The sequence below is a fragment of the Lagopus muta genome, chromosome 2 (assembly GCF_023343835.1).
Source record: "Lagopus muta isolate bLagMut1 chromosome 2, bLagMut1 primary, whole genome shotgun sequence".
NCBI lineage: Eukaryota > Metazoa > Chordata > Aves > Galliformes > Phasianidae > Lagopus > Lagopus muta.
Genome location: NC_064434.1, coordinates 95,251,322 through 95,270,087, shown reverse-complemented (window position 1 = coordinate 95,270,087; position 18,766 = coordinate 95,251,322). Strand labels below are relative to the sequence as shown.

General features: G+C 43.5%; 1 protein-coding gene across 1 annotated transcript in view; it reads left to right on the top strand.

Annotated features, from left to right (window-relative positions):
- Window positions 1–18,766, top strand: part of HAO1 (hydroxyacid oxidase 1) — a 390,969-nt gene that overhangs the window by 359,382 nt on the left and 12,821 nt on the right. Inside the window, exon 18 of the mRNA XM_048938310.1 lies at window positions 13,642–13,746. The gene's annotated coding sequence lies outside the window, so the exon portion shown is untranslated. The remainder of the gene's footprint in view (window positions 1–13,641; window positions 13,747–18,766) is intronic.

Here is an 18,766-nt window from a genome sequence, read left to right as displayed (position 1 = left end):
CGTTGCATACAGAGGTGCATCAGTAAACACGAGAAGCTATTTCATTCAGGCTTGTTCATTTATTGGAAATGCAATTCTGGGAATAGTTTAGTTTAATCTAATTTATGCCACCTTGGAGAGGGGTGAGGAAGAAAATTATCAGGGTAATGTCAAGTCTTTTCTTAGGACAGACCCAACAAACACAGAAGCTTTTCTCCATGTCTCTTTGTCAGCAAGGGAAATCCTCATTGTGGAGTGAGATTGACTAATGTCACTGAAGGGAAATCCTTTGTATTTCTCCTGAGAGAAACTCTGCTCTGAATGGAGTTTGCAGTTCACAGAGCCTGTGTAAACTAGCAAAGTTTGCTCAGCACTGGGACTACTACACTGATTTATTCTAATTGAAAAGACCTGGCTGCCAGGCTAAGTCCCCAGTGACTGAAAAAAGGGAAACATCACTCGCAATTTTAAGAAAAGGACAAATGAAGACCTGGGAAACTACAGGCCAATGAGCCTCACCTCTGTGCCTAGGAAGATCATGGAGCAGATCCTTTCAGAAGTTATGTTAAAGTACGTGTCAGATGAGAGATATGAGAGAGTCAGCATGACTTCAGCAAGGGCAGATTGTGCCTGAACAGCCAGGGGGCCTTTTATGATGGAGTGATGGCACTGGTAGACAATGGCATAGCACGGCATGGGGGTTGGAACTAGGTGATTTTTAGGGTCCCTTCCAGGCCAAGCCATTCCATGAAGGCCAACCTGAGTTTCTCTTCACATTAGATCAAATTCCACATAATCCACATCTGTATTTTCAATCTACTCCCCAATCTTTCATTAAAACCTATCAGTTCTTATACAGCTGATCTCCAGATGTCTTCGTATAGACTTCTTTCCCCTTTGTGTGCACATCATTGCCAGTGTGAGCAAAGGAGTTCACAATGGTGGTGGTGTGCACACACTACAGTGGTGGCAATCTTGGCTCGTGCTGAACTGGGTCTTCAGTACATAGCAAGCTTGAGTCGTGACTCTACAATAACCAGCATCCAAAACATAATCTCTCACTCCTCCCGATAATAACACACTTCTAGCCCTGTTTTAAAAAGAGCTGGCACTGAAAAACACTGCTGAACTTTCTGTGTGAGGTAAGGGTCAGGGTACAGCTGAATGAATTTCCTAGCAGAAAGGGTTTGCAGCATCTTGGCGATTGTACCAGAACATAGCCAGAGAATGCCTGGGCCCTGCCTTCCAGTCCTCTTTTTAACCATACTGGCTTGTTTACATTTGGGTGGTAGATGGGTGGATCCCTTACTGCAGTTTTTGGCTTGTATCTGTCCATGTGGATGTCAACGTAAACTGCTGCAATTATATCATAATCGAGTCCTGCTATAGGAAATGGTTAGTCGGTTCATTTTCCATAAATACTGGCTGGCTTCACCTGGCAGTGGCTGGGAATTGTCATGGCAGATATAAAAACCCAGAGAATATGAGGATTCATAACTTCATGTGAGTTATGGTGTTACCCAGGTGACAAAGTCTAACAAGACTATGGTATTAAATTTAGACATAAACAGGATGCCACAGGAGAAATGTCAGCTTTTAGACTGGGATTCAGATAGATTAAGCAAAAGCACAGGTACTTTGGCACAAGGGCAGTATTGCTGTCCTGTTTCAGTCAGGAAGTTAATTTCTTATTAAAGTAAGCCCCACTCTAATGAAGGAATTGTAAAATTTCAGATTGAAGTTCAGAAACATCCAGGCTTTATAATAATCCAGCTCTTCCAATTCCTACCTTTCCACTACAGCAACCTTTGCTCTTCCGTACCCACTGGTTCCAGTGGGTGGAACTGAATATAAAATGTAGCCAGCGTATTAACTTCAAGGCTATTTATTCTACAAGTGAGCTCTAATTCCAAATAACACTGATGCCAACTTTTTTTTTTATCCCCCGGGACTCAGGCATACAACACACTTTCCTTTACTGGAGCTCATCATTCTGTAACTCCAGAAATTGTAATATAAACTTTGGCTACTATGCACACGTCAACTTGAAAACACAGCAGTGATCTGGGATTTTAATTCAAGCAAATTTGAAAGTGGATTAGAAATGGAATCCAGCTGCACCTCTAATAGTCAAAAGACAAATTAGCAGAACACTGGAGCTGAAATTAACTCTGTCCTTTCAATTTCTCCCCCCACCCCACCCCTTTTGCTTCAGAAGGGGAAATACATAGACCAAGAATACCATAATTAAAATGTCATTTACTCCTTACCTTGGTAGAAGCTTTCACCAGCTGAGTACGTCTCAGTTTCCATCCCAAGCATTTACCTACAGCACACGGTTGGAGGAGGAGGGGTTATTACTTGTTTTAAGAAATTAGAAATCAGAGGCACGCACAGTCTGTCTGTTTTAGTCTTCAGAAAGCGTGTTGCCAGGCTCTACAGGTTATACATCATTAGTGCACGGAGTGTCCAGGAGAGCCCAAAGCTTGTGCAGGTGTGTTGGCAAAGCTCACACCACTTCCCTCCCTTTTCCCTCTCTGCTGCGCTTCCAGCAAGCCGATACTTGAAACTCAATGCGGCAAAATCGCAAAAAGCTCTTCTGAAGTTTGTTAGCTCAAAGCTCACCCAGCAGACGTGACTGTGAGATGGCGCATGGAACCTGGAAAGGACTCACTGGAAAAACAAAACCATTGAGTCAAAAGCTTAGTGTGTTTTTCCATGATCGTATGAAAAAAAAAGTGCATGTGTGTTTTTTTAAGCACTTTCAGATATTAGAAGTTTAGTGAACACAGAGACAGTTTCTTCTGTTGTTTTTTTTTTTCTTTTCCCCTGCTCTTGAACTTTCGGAAGGACTATAGGGAATATATTCCAGCCTGTTTTCAATGACCCATTCATATGGTGGTTTTATTTCTGTTTTTCCCAAAAGGGAACAATCTTTATTCTATCTCTGCTCCTGGCATTAGCTGCCATTATTTGTGCATCCCACTAAAACAATCAATAAAGTGGATGGCATCTGAAAATAATTATACACGCAACTCTTCCCTCGCTTCCAAGACAGAGACAGAAGCTGGGAAAAGAGCCTTTGCATATTCAGCACTTGTTAAAGAAATGAAATATAGCACTGTGTGTTATTACTGTATCCTGAAACCTGGGCATTCAGCAGCAGTTTTCTTTTGGCTCTGGCCACACAGCACCTGATCACAAAGCTAATCATCCTTGCTGTCTTTCCCAGCTGTGTTAAGTTGCCTTGGCTTGCACTGCACGCCAAAGGTGAGAACTGTCAAACGGGTCGCAAATGTAACAGCAGCAGTCTGTTGCCTCCCTTGGGAAGGAAGGATCTAGCTGGGTCCGGCATCCTCCTTTGTTTGGGGGACAGCACCACAGTTGCATTTTTATAACCAGATGTCCTGGCCCCAGGCAAGAGCATGGTGACAAGTGGGTGGCCTGTGCAGGGTGTGGGGTCTGTCTGTAGTATGGAATGAGATTTTCCAGTAAAAATCATGTTCAGTCTCAAAATGGTGAGGCTCTGTCTTTATACTATGCGTGGCAAAGTCACCTTTAGATATTCCTAGGACTCTCACTGCCAAGTGACCTGATTCAGGTTCTCCGTAACCTTACGGAGTTCTATCAGCCAGGAAAGTAAATGAGTCATCTCACTTTAGAAGATTAAATAATGACTATTTTTGGAAGTTTGTAGCTTCAGCCTCTCTTCTTGTAATAGCTAAGACAAACCACTGGCATGATCCTGAGCATTTTTCCTCTGGCCTCCCCAAACAGCAGCTGCATCAGGTACCAAGGGCTGGGCTTCTAAACTGCGCAGGTGGCAGAAAAAAGGAGAGGCACAGATTTTGCCAGGACAAGTTGAAGCTGCAGAGTAAGGCTTTCTCTTTTTAGACCTTCAGTTCTGGAGAAACTGTGCAGTACTGTCACAATGGGAACTTAGTGCTGGCTGTGGCTCTAGGCAGTGCCTGTAATGCTGCTTTTACTGATCTTTCCTAATAGTCTCATTGTGGCCTCCACTAAAGACAAGAAGAGAGGTGAGATGGACCTAATGTGGTCCTTCCCAAATATTTAATGTACACTTTTCTCTCTTTCACTGTAGAGCAGGGAGGCTCTACAGTAGTCATGTAGACATGATTATAGCCAGGAAAACCTATAATGTCTACAAGGGCTAGAAGCTGGAGACATTGGGAGTTTGGCAGCAGCCTCCCCAGGGATGAGCTGAGGACATCAAGCAACTCCCTGCTCCCAGCTGCTGGGTGCCACCAGAGCTATTTCACATATCTAGAAAGCAACAATCACAAGTGAGCAGTTGTTTTTTGCCACTACTAGAGGGTCTCTTTTATCTCCTGATCTAGTTGTACAGGAGAAGTGTTTGTTCATGGCATGCTCCATTGTCCATCCCCAGCTTTTTTTCCATAACAGTACATTGTGAAGTTGTTTAAATCCTCCTGCCAGCCCCAACAATGCTTCACACAAACCCAGCATGTCAGGAGCTTCCAGACCACAGAAAAACCAAGCCCGCTCAGCCCAGTCCTGTTTGTTGTGAAGTGTTTGCATAGTGATTAGCTCATGCACGGACATACACAGCCACAAATCTCTAGGTTGTCTCACAGCCCTTTCATTCAATTAAGTCTGTTGACTTAGTCTCATTTTGAGCACTAACTGGATTTAGATAAGGTAGTGGAAACCAAAACATCAATTGTGTGATTTCTGTCCCAGCCAGTATGTAGATCTGAAGGGAATGTTTGTGCAGGCGATAATCGAGGTAGTGCAGTGATTAGGACAAAGTCATTTCATGTAGGCTTCCATGAAGTAAAAACTCTTTGCTCTAAGTACAAGCACAGGCAAGAGGGAAGTAAGGAGAGCCGTTTGCCTCCACAGACTCCTTCTTTGCCTTGTTTAATGTGCTGTGTTGTCAGCAGCAGCTGCTGGCAATGGAGAGGTTGTGGTCTGTCTGAAGGAGCAGCCATGGTTGGGCTGGGGTTGAGAGCTCCCAGCAGGCAAAGGGATATGCTGGAGCCCAGATGGTGTAAGGGACACCACTCCTCTGAAGCCATAGGTACAGAGATGTAATCATTTAGGATTTAGACATTTATTTTTTGTCTGCAGGAGACAAAGTTATTCCAGGATGGTTTCTCTCCACAAGCTTAAATTTACCTTCAGTTCCTTATGAGTTTGAATTAACAAACTCAAACTAGCTTTCCTCGCACATATGCATGGGAAGAGGAGATGCTGATAACGCAGACTCACCATCTCTGCTCTTTAGAAGGCAGGTGGATGATATTTCCCTGTATCAGAGTGGGAGAAGAAAGCTGTTCTATTTGCAAGCATACAACTTTGTGATGCCCTCCCATGTCTTCTGCTTTTCACACACTATAGCGAAAAAACATTTTGGAAAACATATACATTGTTACATATTTGTCAAATGCACATTTCAGTGCGAGATTTTTTTGGTCACATTCTCCTTGTGATTGGGAACGTGGTTTGTTGGCGTTCCTGATGTCCTGCAGATCTTCAGCAAGAATCATGGAGGAATAGTGCAGGAAAAGTTCTCCTGAATATGTTACTTCCTAGGCATACGAGGTATTTCCGTCAGTGACTTGGAGGGCAGAATACTTTTGGCTTTCTTGTGTCAGCGTATGAAAAGAGCAACAGAAGTTCATCATGCACTGTAGGCTTATAGCCTCACTCTCTGTGCACTCAGCCTATGATGGCTTCCGTCAGCTGCTGCCATCAGAAGCAGGGCAAATAGTTAACATTCACTTCCTCTGGGCTGCAAGGCTGTGGCTGCTGCAGTCCTGTCGCACAGTGGTGCACATCCCTATGACACAGCTGAGCAGCAGCAGAGCTGTGCCCAATACAGAGCTCTGCCCAGGCATGGCGGATTAGTTGCATGTGTAGTGTGCAGCTTTGGGACTGAGCAAGTGGCTGTGTGCATTGTGTACACACACACAAACACTTAATTGTTGGCAACCTAAGATATATTAAACATCATCTAGTAGCGATGAAAGATGGCATCCTCCCAGAGTTTTGCATACCTGTGAGCTAATCAGCCTTTTGTGTGAAAGCGTAGGTGGGGACTCTTCTAACAATACAAAGTTGATTAGCTCATCATCTTGGCTTTAGAGGTATACTTCAGTGCCCATCCTGCTTTCAGAGCTAGGAATAATCCAGGTTCAATGCAATGGCATCTTCTTATAAGAAAATAAAGGAGAGAATGTAGATTTAGGGCTTGGTACTCAAACCAGTTTCTTAGTACAGGTGTTGAGTGGATATTTACCCATTATTTACTAGTATCAATCTTGGCTTCAGGTCTCCTTTGGATAACTGTTGAAATTATATACATATATATATATGTGTGTATGTGTGTGTGTGTGTGAGACATAAATAATTGCTACTTTTTCAGCCCTTGGTAAGAATAACACGCTGGAAGATTAGATACAAGTGATTCACAGTCAAACTGAGGATGCATCAACAGAAGTCTGTTGGTCACAGTTCATTTAAACATGTCTGTTAACAGTTTGGATGGTGGAGCAGACAGAGCTCTTACAGTAGGTTAAAACAACCAAATAGACAGGAAGGTCCCACCTATGATTGGGTAGAGAGTTTAAGTGTTCTAAATAAACTTTTCTTCCATGAAAAGGAAAGGTACTTAATCAAAATGCACATAGGAACCTGGTTATGGTACTGACAGCATGCTAGGAGAGCTGGTAGAGGACAAGTTCCAAGTCTACCATGTAACACTGTGGCCAGAAATACATTTGCTATTGGGAGAGATCACAGAATCACAGAATTGTAGGGGTTGGAAGGGACCTCCAGAGATCATCCAGTCCAACCCCCTGCCAAAGCAGGCTCCCTACACCAGGTAGCACAAGTAGGCATCCAGGCAGATAGTGATAGCACTTTTCGTGTGGAGATCTTTCTGGCACTGGAGAAGCCCAGAGCACATATTAGTGCTCTGTACTTCAAGTAAAGATGTAAACACAGGAGGAAGTCTAGAGAATAGCAGAACTGATTCAAAAAAAACATTATCTATAAGGGATTATTTTTCTGTTAGGTTTGTTTAATCTAGAAAAGGCTGAGGACAGTTAAGAGAGACTTCATATGTGAGGACAGTAGCTGAAAGGAGTATAAAAGGATGTGGTGATCACTGGGTATATCTTCATGGAGAAGGGGAAGATCTAATTGGCTTTATTTGCAGCAAAACAGAGGAGGTAAGAGCTTAAGAAAGCTCTATCCAAGGAAAGGGAAATGATAGAACTGATGGCTCAGGGAGGTGTTGGGATCGCCATCACCAGGTATTTTAATGAGTTAAAATTACAACGGGCACAGAGAGACACTGAAGGATCTCCCCATATCAACATAAGTTTGGATAAGCTCATTCTTCAGAGTATGTTACTTTGACCAGTGCAGTTGGACTGCAGTTTGGTTGCTAAAATAGAAAATGTTCTGGTAGGTGGGTATATTTGCACAGAAAATGTTGATAATACAGGAAAAATGATATTGTTGTTAGAAATAACAGCCAAAAGTTTTTGATGTTCTGCTTAAAAAATATACGTTTAAGGAAAGTAGATCCTTTAGCAAATCATATTCTTCCATTAAACAAAATATTTAGATGGAAAAATTTGCAATGATTTCTGTAGATTCTGTGGCACAGGAAAATCATCAGACATCTGAATTGCAATTGTTGAAACTGGAGATGATTGTTTTTTGCCATTTGGAATTAAGAAGAGATAGCACATTTTCTCTGTGTGAAATGGGAAGACAGGTAATGAGATTGTCAGGGAAGCCTGGAAGTGGCTTCACCTGCAAAAAAAGGCAGTACAATTATCCAGAAAGGTTCTGTGCAATGACTTGTCAAACTAAGAGGGAAATGGTATCTTTCACAAAGTCAAAGAAGAATAGCAGTTAAGAGACGAGTCAGAAACCCAGCATTCAAAAACTGTTAGTTCTGAAAGGCCTGCCCTTACTCATACTCAATCCAGGAAACTGGTTAGTGGGATGTGAAACTACCATATGTTTTTGCAGATGCTACAAGTATGTATGCTTTCCTTATGTATATATGCTTTACACCCACTTTTGAAAATGGGTCAAAGCCTTCCAGTCCTCCAGGAGAAAAACTCACGAGAATGTATAGATCTGTGATGCTGTGATTAATGTTTCTGGACAGTAATTTTGCATTCCCCTATTGAGGATTGCAAAAACAGAGAAGAGTGCAAAAGGAGATCCACACTGAAGATCAAGGCAGACACATCTGCCTAGCTGTCAGATTTCACGCCAACAAATTGGAAGAAAATTAAAAAACCCAGGCCAGATCTAGTCCTTGCTCTGGGAGTGCAATCAGCTCTGAAAAGCTCCTACACAGGTATTTATGCTTGGCGTAAAACCACCACTGCAACTCCTCTTTCTCACTGCTCTTGCCATCCCTTTAATGCAAATATGTCAAGTAATACGAAGGAATGAGGTCTTCTGGTTAAAATCATCTTGGGTTTGTATCACTTGAGTTAAGAGGTGGTTGCAGTGTCCATCTCTGCCTGCCGCAACTCGCCAGCAGCTCTTCCAAACATTTCAAGTCACAGGCTTGCAGCTTAAATCAACAGTACTGCAAGTGTGAGAGAGGGGGACCACAAATGCTCGGTAGTTCTTTTCACCAAAACCATGGGAGATTTGCATCCTGACACCACACTTCTGTCAAGCGTGGAAGATGAGCTACTTTCAGCATCATGTTGGTCTAACATTTAACTCTCCGGCACAAACAGCCCCAAGCTGCTCTGGAGTAGGAGAAATATGACACTACCAGTTGGTTCCACATTGCCTCTTAATGCAGAGCACAATACAAATTGTGTTGTTTGTACTCCATTACTCTGTTCCAAATTACAAGCCTTATCTCACAGGAAGCTGGGGACAGCTCTATAGTTTTAGAAACCTCATGGTAAAAGGGTCATTTTTTAAATATAGTGTTTTCCAGAAAGGCTGTCTTAATAATATAGTGATGTTTAAATCCTCTGCTTCCTTTAATGCTATTTTCAGGTTGTTTTTTTTCAAATTAAACATTAGGCTTAGTAACATGCAAGAGATGTTAGATTAAAGAGACAAGGCTTGGGTTTTCCATGTCTTGTTTTCCATGCTGTGTTTTCTATGTCTAGAAATAGCTATTTCCTGGGTGGGCCAGGTGAATTCCAGCAAGGTTGTTGTCACTGGACTTCTCACAACTTTCTGTATAGCGGAGAGAGAGAAGTGACTGGCTGCTTGAAGAAAAATCCAGCCAAAAGCACTGTGCCACATCCTTTTCAGAGATAAATCAATATTGTCTGAGTGGCACTTATGACTATTTTCATCAGGATCAGACCTTTTACATATGGCGAGGAAGTGGTAAAGATCACAAAGGGAAGGAAAGATACAGAAGCACTGTAATACTTGCAGAAAGCTATTGGGTTTTCCTATGGAGCTGTTGTGATTTTCTCTAAAGAATTAAAGCATGACTTTCTCAGTGCTCTTTCCCTTTAAGGAAACACACTGAGCAGCATGTCCTGATAAGACAACAAGCACAGATGAGCAGAGGAAGAATACTGTTGTTGTGAAGACACAGGCCCAAAAGGCAAAATGTCTGGATTTTATTTGCAGCTCTGCCACAAACTTCCTGGATGATTGTAGCCAAGTTAACCAGGTCCATTTTTTTCAAACAGCTTCCATGCCCTTTCTGCATATGCATGAAGCACACGTTCACCATTCAGGGCATTCAGATATTCAGATACAGAAGCAAGCAAGAGCTTCACAGGAGCTGTGCTACTCCAGATCGAAGCCCACCTCATCTGTTGGCCCATCCTTGGCAGCTGATGGAAGTGGGTGTCCAGGAAGGAAAGCAAAAGCAGAGTGAGCAGAGCTGGATACATCCATGCTGCGCCTTTCCAGCCTCCAGCCACACCAAGGTGTGGGACTTCCAGAGCAATGAGTGGTTTGTATGAAGTTAGCAACCCTCAAAGGATTTGTAAACCTGGGAGCATGAGTTGTCCAGGATAAGCTCTCAGGGCACCTTGGGAATTTTAGCTTCCTTGGAGCAGGACTCAGCAGTTCTACGTCAGACCCTCTGGGTCACACAGGGCTTTTGCTGCTGGTACAAAGGAGAGCCTTCCCATCACTGTGTCAGCTCCCCGCCTCTCACAAGGAAGTGATGCTGCCTGCCAGGGAGTTGAGGCTAAACACACTGGTGTTTCCTCATGCCTTGGAAGGGAAGTCTGGAGAGAATTATTGCTGTGATGTATAGGAACTTTGCCAGCACAATGCCCTGTAATAACAGCTACTTTTCCTTCAGGTCATTAAGTTACAATTTTTTTTTTGTACTCTTGCTCATGACAAGTAGATCCTGAGTTTAAAGAGATGTTTTTCTCCTCTTTCCTTTTTAATGACTTACTAAATATATTTTGCAGATTTTCATCCTTTATGACAGTACATCCAAATTTCCCTGTTCAAATTGTCTTCTTCTAGATCTTTCCTCAGAGCCAAAAGGCTATAACCAGATAACTAACACATTTGTGCCCTGTCTTTGTGGCTCTGAGAACTAAAGCATTAGGAGATCTTCTAAGAAGCACTACAAATGATGGAACTGGATTCAGAACGAAGGAAAGTCTCTCTCAGAGACAGTCTCACATCTGCCTTGTCCATGCCCATCCAGCCATAAGCAAGGTGCAGCCCAGAAGCCACAATGCTGCATTGGGGTGGTGATGGCTGTGAGCTTTCCCTAGAGAACTTGCAGGCATTCATGTGCCTGGGCTCCAGGTGGTGTTAAGATGGCTGTACAGCCTCAGCCTGGAGATGGCTTTTGTCCAGTTGGCGGAGAAGGGGACTGGATTGACATGCAGCTGTTTGCATCGGCAAGTGTAGACATGCCCAAATTCTTCTAACATACTACTGGAGGGTACTCAGATATTACCATGATGAGGGCAGTGTGAGAACTTGTTTAGACCAGAGCATGGTTTTCAGTGGCAGTTTTCTGGCTGATTAATTGGGTGACTTTATGCAAGTCTCAACTTGCTGTTGCCCTATCCAATAAATGGGAATAGCAGCATTTGCCTCTCTTCATAAAACACTTTGAGGTCTACGGATAATCCGCCTCCTTTTTCCCACCCATGATGATGGGACCAAGTGGAATCTTACGACACACTGAGTTTCTGTGGTCTAGCATTTGCTAAGCAATTGAAAATGACTCTTTGGCTTGACTTTACATCTGTGAATGCCATATGATTATTTCTCATGGAAGCTCCTAGTTTAAATCAGGTCACTACACAACAAAAAGCACATGGGATTAGGAGAGAAACTAGTAGTCACCAGGATTGTACAGATCCATGATGACCTAAGTGTCCTGCCCAAGGCACCCTGCAAGTGGTAACCACACATCAGTAATCTCATCAATAACCTACAACATTTTGTGGTTCAAAGGTCTGCAAACATTTACGAGTGGAAAACTCTAAACATGAGAAGACTACTCCTGAATGCCACACTGCTTTCTCCCTTGTCTAATAAGCTGTGTATGCAGTGGGCACAGCTAGAGAAACACTAGTTTAGGGATTTAGAGATGTTCTCACATTGTAATGTCCAACATTATGTTATGAAAAACTGATTTTTAGGACACATTTTCTCCTTTCCTTGGGTCTTCCTTGACCAGGAATATTTTCTTACATACTGAGTGTAAGTCCATTCTTAGATCTCATCACTAGCAGATCCCAAATGGATGTGTTACTGTGGTTTTGCTATGCCTTGCAGACCTGGAAGAACACCTAAATCATTCTAAATAAACCTTATGGATGAGTTGGGAACTGAAGAAGAGAGTAACAGGTTACAGATGCAGTGAGATCCTCCCAAAAATCACTGCAAGGTTGTATGAGCCTTAAAGAGCTAGGATAGCAGCAGAAATTTATATCACATGCCTTGATCTGGTGAGCTTACAGAGGAGAGGCTAAGGGATGGCTTGATCACAATTTCTAAGGGCTCATAAGAGGAAGAGAAATGCGGAAATGAAGCAGATATATGCAGAAATCCTACAGCTAAAACTTAAACTGAACATTTGTTACTTTTTTGTGGGTGGAGGGCTGGCAAGCGGGAGTAATAGCTAACTTCAGAACGATGCTTCAAGGCTTTTTTAATAGGTCCCGTAGTCCCCAGACAGATGGGGGCAGATGTTTAAAAATATAAGTTGTAGTTCAAAGAGGAATCAACTGGAGGGTGGTCAGTAGCCTTTGCCACATGAAGTAACAGATTATGTGGTCTTCCTGAGTTACTGAATCAGTTTGTGTTTTGGATTTCTTCAGCCACAGTAACATAAAAGACTCCATCTTCACATCTTGCTGTGCACTGAGCAGAATTAGTACTAGTAGAAGTCTTTTGAGAAGCAATAGCATTTAGAGACTCTCTTGAATTCAAATAGCTTGAGCTACTTAAGGCAGCTTTTTTTTTTTTTTTTTTTGGCCTCCTTTCCTCTACCAGGTCATTACGTGATGACAACATCAGAGTTACCTACATGCATTTCTTCCTTTAAATTAGAAAAAAAAAATACAAACAACATAAAAAGAGGCCATCAGTGAGTGCAGATGAAAGGCTGCTCTGTGAGCTGCTGAGATTTCCCAGAGCTGTGCTTAGGGTCTGTTCCGTGGATCGAGACAGGGGCGTGGGGGTACTCAGCACCTGGCTGGACTGGACCTTGTGGCTGCATATTTCATGAGTCCTATCAGATACCATCTGTCCATACACAAGCCATGTTTTACTTATAAAGTAAATTACATTACACGGGCTATAATGTACATTTTCAAAGGGGACCCACCTTAAAAACATTTTGTTTAATAAAATAACTTAATTAGAAGAGAGCTTCTGGCTGATGTGGTTGAGGCTGTGATAATTTTTCCTTCTCAAATCGTTTTCTCTGTTTATTATACTTAATTATAGTGTAATTATGTATCCATCCTTTAGGCAAATTATGCAATCAGAAAATATGAGTGGTTCATTTGCCACTGCATTTGGGACCAGTGTTTACATCCCTAGTATAAAATTATTTCTATTATTTATGGTATATACATATATGCATAAATATAAAAGATGTTTCACACAGAATGAAGCATCGGTGTAAAAATTTTATTGACAGTCATTTTTTCATCATCCACCTAATTCATTTGTGGCCTGCTAGTAATGAAAACATCCAAAGCTCAGAGTAGTAAAAATCTCTACACCATAACAAAACTTGCACAGTTGAGGAACTTAGAAGTTCCTCAGTTTAGCTTTAATTTGGGGGTGGATAATTACTACTTTTAAGAGTATTTCACTTTCTAATTTTCTGGACAGAATTTGTTAGCACAGTAAGAGGGAAAGAAACCCCACAATCTTCACTTTTGGGCTGTAGATTTCTATTCAAGTTGTGGTTTCAAACTAACTTTTTTGTCTGACGTGCTCCATGAATTTTATACCCACGGCAACATTGACTTTTAAAGACCAGGTTTTTCTTTCTCAGACCTAACAGTTTGTGTTTCAACATAGTGAAAGGTGAAAACAAAGGTCTGAATCCTGAAAAACCTTTTGAGATTGACATTTTCTCCTTTGGAAAGCTCTCAGCACAAATTCAAACTGGATTCCCACTCAGCAATTTCATCCCCCCTTCATGTGCTTATTTTGCAGACACGGGGCTGTTCGCACCACTGAAGCGGGAAGGGAAGAAAACGTGAAGATTTAGCTCAGTTCTGTTGGCATCAAGTGGACATGTTTATTACAGCTGGCAGAGAGGTGAGCTACCTGTGCAACACGGCAATCCTGCCTGTCACCAGGCCAACCCTACAGCTGATGGAAATCTGGTTAACTATTTGATCTATCCCATTTTCCCTGTGTTGGGGAGCTGGTCCTACCTCTCCTACTGTCACTCGTCTACATAGTGCTCTCCAGCAGTGTCTTGCAAACATACCTTTGCAGGATATAAAAGGCCTTGACATGGTCCAGCTTCCACCTTATCCCCTGCAGGCAAGCTGGTATTATTATGAAGAGCCAAAGTTTCTCAGCTGCGTAGGCAAGATTGAATTTTGCCACACCACAGTGAAGGGCCAGGACCTGCCTGGGGAGTGCTGGGAAGGTCGAGGTAGAGAAATGGCACAGCTGGGTGGGGAGAGCTGCAAATATCTGCATGGAGATAGAAACTGGGAGGGAAGAAATAATATGATTCCTGATCATCATCACCAGCCCTGCAGCTCCCCTTTGCAGCCAGTGACCTCAAACATCCTTTCCATCTTCCATCTTCCATCCTTTCCATCTTCTCAGCCTTGAAACACAACCACTGCCCACTCTTACTGGGAGCGGAGCAATTCAGTTGAGGTCTTTTCTGTGGGAAAGGTGCTACCCCAGCCAGCCTGGGATACAGATATGGAATGGAGAATCAAAACCCAGATCCAGGCAGATATGTCATGGTAACCTAAGACCAAAAAAAGTTCAGGAAGATTTTCAGGTCCAGCAAACTTTCCCGAGTGGGTACTGTTGCTTCATCTCAACTCTGACCCACCAGGGAGGCGCTGGTCTGTGGCACTGGCTGGAAAGTCCTTGTGCATGGGAGGTAGGAGATGTGCTAACTGCCCCAGGTCTGCAAGTATGCAGTAACTATACAGAGCACCAAAGGACCACAACACCAGCCACTGACTCAGTCCACAGTGAGCAGGCATGTCCCCAGAGAGGGATGAGGTGGGAGTAGTAGGTATGTAAGATGTTTTTGTTTTTTTCCTGATGTTATCCCCATTTTCCCAGGTCCCAGCTTCAGACAGTTGTCTGCCATCTGCTTTGGCCAGACACCAAGACGCTAGCAATTGGCTGGCACTGCTGCCATGAGCAAAGGTACAGCGCTATGAGCTGTCTGAAGCTTGTCAGTCTTTTCCCGCAGTGATTTTGCACGGCATGAAATAGGCTGGGATTCAGAGAATGGCTCTCTGTCTGATTGGCCTGCTGTCAGAGGAGGATTTGTCCATTGTAGTCTCCATTGCTTTTTGTGTGTTGTTTGAAAGGGAGGGTTTGAGACAATATTTGTTGGTGTTTTTCTACTCTTTGTTATGTAACCCTTTATTTTCTCATACTTTGTTTTTTTGGAATATATATCTTCAAAAACAATATGATAAATGCCTAGTAACACTTTCCACCTGTATGTTTGTATGGAAAGAATGCTGTATTTTACTATATCTGAGGGAACCTGTGATGCAGTTTTCCTAAGGTCAGGCAGTAGTCTGAAGGCAGGGCACAGAGTAAGAGTCAGATTGTCAAGTCCTTTATCCCTTCCATCCTTTCTTAGTTTTATTTCCCCTTGCTTTCCTAGAGAAAAACGAAAGAGAGGAGAATTAAATTGAGACTGTGAACTCCAGCATCTGCGTGAGGGGATTCTGTAGCCAAGTGAAAGGAGACTGTTCTAGATGTATCAGTGGCTGATTCTTAAGGACCTCTTACTACAGAGTAAATTGTTTCAGAAAATCAGCCAAAGAGCTGATAACCCATGGATCTAAGTGAGAACAAAGGTCACTGTTCCTGGGATTTAATGAGTTGGATTTCAATTATCAAAAATGGAGGCTTATAAAGAAAGGCTGATATTTTTATATCTTGCACTACTCCAGTGAAAACTGAACCCAAGATCAGGGTAGACAGAAATGATACATGGAAATGAGATCAAAGTGATATACTTTCAGAAGCCTTTAGAGGATCATATAATGCACAAACCAAAGCCAGGAGTGGCTTGTTTTGATGTGCGGATCCATGCCATTATCAGCAAAATGAAGTCCGTGCATCCCGCCCATTGGCATGCTTGCCCAATCACTGCAAATCAGACCAATCTAGCAAGGCTTACATAAGAGTTTTTCTCTCTTGCACATGCTCTCAGAAGGTGTTAATGTTATGCTGAGAACTCCATTCATGGACTGGGATTATTGAGTGAAATGCAATGCAGTCGTTTAGCAGAGAAAATACTCTCATACCCATCCTTAAAATGTGTATGTCTGTGCTGCAAGCTCAAGTCTGAGAGAGCTTCCAGACAGCTGGTGTGGGATAAGAGAATCACAGAATCACCAAGGTTGGAAAAAACCTCTAAGGTCATCCAGTTCAACCATCCACCTATCACCGATATTTCTCACTAAACCATGTCCCTCAGTACAACATCTAAACATTCCTTGAACACCTCCAGAGATGGTGACTCCACCACCTCCTTTTGGGCAGCCATTCCAGCACCTGACCACTCTCTTGGAGAAGAATTACTCCTTAATGTCCTACCTGAACCTCCCCTGGCACAACTTGAGGCCATTCCCTCTCATGCTATCACTGTTACCTAGGAGAAGAAGCCAACTCCCACCTGACCACAACCTCCTTTCAGGCAGCTGTAGAGCGATAAGGTCACTCCTGAGCCTCCTCTTCTGCAGACTGAACCATTCCAGCTCCCTCAGCCACTTCCCATAAGACCTGTGCTCCAGACCCCTCACAGCTTCACTGCCCTTCTCTGAACACTCTCCAGGGCCTCAGCGTCTTCCTTGTAGACCAAAACTGAACACAGCACTCGAGTTGCAGCCTCACCAGGGCTGAGAGCAGAGGCTCCCTGCCATGCCTCAGCCCCAGAAGTCTGGTCCATTGCTGCTTCAGCACACACTGAGCTTCAGGCTTCTGGAGGAAGCATCACAACAATATCTGAACTGTCATAGTTAAACCCTATGGAGTAGTTTCTGTTCGCCTCTTCAGTTTTCATGTCAGCATGCCATTATTTCATAAGAAAGCAGATGGATGCAGAGCAGGAAGAATGTTTAGACATATTAGGCAATGGGGTTTAGTTCATCTAGCTCTTGCACTCCCACCATTACTCTAACTGTGAGATAATGTGTCAGTGTCTGCAGCTATTAAGGACTAACCTGAGATCTTCTCATAAGTGAGAAGCAGAAGGTGGCAAAATGGGCTTTGTCTAGGTTTATTAAACTTGCATTTTTAAATCACCACTTTCTATCCCAGTCTGCAAAATTCAAACACTGCAGTTATAAATTACTGCTCCAATTCCAGGTAGCTTCACAAATCTTTCTGCTCCATCCTATAAAGAGTTGACACCTTTCACCTCTGGAAAAGGTTGGAACAACAGGCATCTAGCTGAAATCCCATGTCATCAACTAAAAACAAAGAACACCTTTCAGTCAGATATGGGAAATGTTTCCAAAATGCTCTGGTATCTCTAATTTTTCTTTGTGAAACTGTTACTTTGCTTAATAGTGGGAAGAGGGGCTTTGACCATCTGGTAGGCAACATCATGTACAGTTTAAATTGCTTCACTCACTCTCCCACCAACAACAGGAAAGTAGATTCCATTTGGCTTCCCTTGATCTCTTAGTCCTTTGCTACAAATGCAAGGTCAAAAGCAGTTGTAGAACAGTAAACAGTACCCTGAACTGGGCTGCAGTTTTGAGGAATGCCTCTACTTGTGGGTGAGACTGCACATCCAGGTCATTTCCTTATTCTGCAGAGAAAAGGGATCAAGCATACAGTAAATCTCTGCCAGGAAAGGACAGTTGTTATCACTGGATCTACAGATTCCACTTTCCCTTCCTAGGAGACCCTGGTTCTTCTCCAGAAAAATCTGAGGACAGGGATTATTACATCATCACAAGAGCAGTGCTAGATTCTGCGCTGGGGGCTGTACATGCAGGCTGGGAGTGAGATGCTGGACAGCAGCCCCACTGAAAGGGATGGGGATGGGGGCTCTGACTGACAGTAAGTTGTATGGGAGCTAGCAGTGTGCCCTGGCACCAGGAGAGCCATCCTGGGGGTCACCAGGCTCAACACTGCTCACCAGGTGAGGGGAGGGGTTGTCCCCTCTCTGCACTGCCTCACTTCCAGCATCCACTGGATGCATTCTGGGTGCCACAGCACATAAAGGATGTAAAGCTATTAGCATCCAAAGGAGGGATGCAAAGATGGAAGGAGGGAAGTAGGACAGGGTATACGAGGAATGCTGAGGCCCCTGGGTTTGCTTAGCCCAGAGCAGAGGAGCTGAGGGGAGGCCTCATGGCGGCTGCAGCTCATCACAGGGATCAAAGGGCAGCGCTGAGCTCTGCTCTCTGTGACAGCGATAGGGCCTGAGGGAACGGCATGGAGCTGTGCCAGGAGAGGGACAGCTTGAGGTCAGGGACAAGGTCTGCTCCAGAGGGTGGTGGGCACAGAACAGGCTGCCCAGGGCAGTGGGCACAGACCCAGTGCCAGAACTCAGGGAGCATCTGGACACTACTCTCAGACAACGAGTGTGGGAGGAGCTGGGAGTTGGGTCCCTTCCAACTCAGGATATTCTGTGATGCTATGATTCTATGATTAGGGCATCTCTCACTGGGGAAACGCCACCAAAGTCAACAGCACAGCATTCATCTAAGCAGCTTCCCTTAAGGCAGGGCGATCTCTGCAGGACCTACTTCAATCCCCTAAGGGCCCTCATCTTAGTGACCAGACCACTTGTTTATTCATATTCACATCCATATCCATAGTGGCCTTCTTTGACAGAAAAGCTACCAGGAAACCTGCACCAGAGAATCTACCATTTGTTACTGTTCCTCTATGTCAATTACTTGGGCCTATCCAGACCTGCACTCAACTCTTGGCAAGCACAGTGAGGTGGTTAAGGCCCTAATGCTTAAGTTTATGGCTTAAATCAGTGGGATTATTCATGAGGTCAGAGATAACCATGTGCTTTTATAGTTGGCTGAAATGGCGTCTAAAGCTGACAGCTGCGAGTCAAAAGCTCTGAGTCATCGGGTCCCTCCTCACC